The sequence below is a fragment of the Humulus lupulus genome, chromosome 9, assembly GCF_963169125.1.
Source record: "Humulus lupulus chromosome 9, drHumLupu1.1, whole genome shotgun sequence".
Classification (NCBI taxonomy): Eukaryota; Viridiplantae; Streptophyta; class Magnoliopsida; order Rosales; family Cannabaceae; genus Humulus; species Humulus lupulus.
This window is the reverse complement of record NC_084801.1, coordinates 61,248,009-61,250,317: the sequence shown is the minus strand read 5'-3', so window position 1 is coordinate 61,250,317 and position 2,309 is coordinate 61,248,009.

The window sequence follows — 2,309 nt, the reverse complement described above, 5'->3', positions numbered from 1 at the left end:
CTCCCAATTTATCACCAAATATTAATTCCCATTACCCAATAACCCGATAATGCTCTAAATACCCCTTGACTCACTCCGAGTCAAGAATAAATCCCGTTGTGACTTTCCCACAAGCTTACTCCTAGGATCGTCTCGTGCTGGGTAACCCTAGCATAACCAAAGAATAATAAAGCACCACACACATATCACATATATGCCAAATATGCCTGAAATGGCCACCCAATTACTCAGAAATTGGTTCACATGCATATTTAATACACCTAAACATGCATATTATCATTTAATAACACAATAAATCAATTATGGCCCTCCCGGCCTCCTAATCAAGGTCCTAAACCTTATTAGGAAATTTGGGGCACTACAACTATCCCCTCCTTACAGAAATTTCTTCCTCGAAATTTATCTGAACAACCTGGAATAAGAATTTCGTACAACTGATTCCAGTTCCCAGGTCGTTCCCTCAACCTCACTGATTTTGTAACATATCTTAACCAAAGTATAACTTTGTTCCTCAAAACCTTATTCTTTCATTCTCATATCTGGACTGGCTATTCTTTACAGGATATCTTAGCCACAAATCCCCAGATTCTCATAACTGAACTCATGAGTTTCTTTTAACCCATGTCCTCAACATGGAAATAGACAATACACTGTGTAAAACTAACAGTGCCAAAGATAAGGTTGATCCAAAGTCAACCTAACCGATCCTATCCAGGACTCAAATTTTCATAACAAGCTAGGGCTTAACTTGCCCTTAACTCTTCATCCCTTTCCATGGTGATAATTTTAAAGAAGATTCAATCTTCTTCCTGGAACTCCATGTTCCAACTTTTCAATTCAGTAAAACTTTTCCATTTACTCTGAGAAGTGAGCATCCAAGCTTCAACCTCTAATTGTAACGACCCCAAATTCGGTATTAAGGCTTAGGGCCTGAGATAGCGTGCCTGGAGGGCATAATGGAATTCTGTGTGGGTCTTTAATGGGTTTTATGCATGATTATGATTTAGTGCATGTCTTATGATTATGTGATTAATTGTGGTGCATGATTATGTGAATTAATATGCATGTAGACCTGATTGAGCATATTTGTAATTTGGCCATGTTGGGCATGACTATGTTGATACCTGTGATCTATGACTCGAGACGATCCTAGAACGAGCGGGTTAGCGGGAAGTCAAAGTGGGAACCTGTACCAGGCTTGGGTTAAGCTTGGGGAGTTAATCGAGGATTTGGGAATGTATTTGGTGATTTATTAGGCATTGGGTAGCGAACGGGAATTATTAGGAACACTTGAGGAATTAGTGGGAATTTGGGTATTATGACTAAAATGCCCTTTATGGACATAAAGGCTTAGAATTGATAAGAAAGGGTATTTTGGTCATTAGGCTTGCAAGAGATAAAATAAAGGAGGCCTTTATACTTAGTGGATTTAGTAGAGAAAATTTTAGGCTGAAAAGAAAGAAAGAAAGAAAGAAGAGAAAAGAAGAGAGGGAAAGCTGAAGGGTTGGCTTTGGAAGATTTGGTTTGTGGTTCTCCCACCCTTTTTCTTTGATTTTTCTTGAGGTGAAGCTCAGTGGTAAGCTAGGTTTGTGGATTTGCAAGAGATTAGCAAGATCAAATCAGAGATTTGAGGTAAGTTCTTGAGGTTTTCGGTTTTAGGGTTTTGTTGGTTTTGAACTGTGTTTTTGAGCTAAATGGATGGGGTTTTTGGGGAAAACAGGTCAAGGCTGTAAAGGTGCAAGCCAAGGAGGTCTAGGGTGCAGTTCAAGGTCGAAATTCCACCCACGGTATGATTTCTAAGACCCTATCCTTGTTGTTTGATTGATTTTTCTGGTTTTGGGGTTCATTGGGTTAGATTTTGAGTTGTGGGTTGCTTGAGCTTGGGATTGAGTTCTTGGGGTGCTTGGGATGAGTGTGTGGTGTATATATGTTTTTTTTTTGGGCTTGGGAAAGAGTTGGACAAGTTTGGGTTCGAAATGGGGGAAGAAAATCGCAAGATGCGATTTTTGGTTTTGCTGTGCTGCAACTAGCACTACAGCGCTAGGCAGGGGGCGCTGTAGCGCTAGCCCCTGTCTGGTGAGGGTGGTTCTGCTTGTAGCGCTACAGCGCTACCTTTTGAGCGCTGTAGCGCTGCACTATTCACAGAGGGGATTTTTGGGCTTTTGTGAAGGGATTTTGACCTAGGGTTCGGGGCTCGATTCCGCCACTTTGTTTTGGGGATTTAGGACTTCCCGGGGGCTCGGGATTAGTCTCGAGGCTAGGTTTTGGACTTGAGGATTGGTGATGACTTTGACTTGTGGATTTTGCTT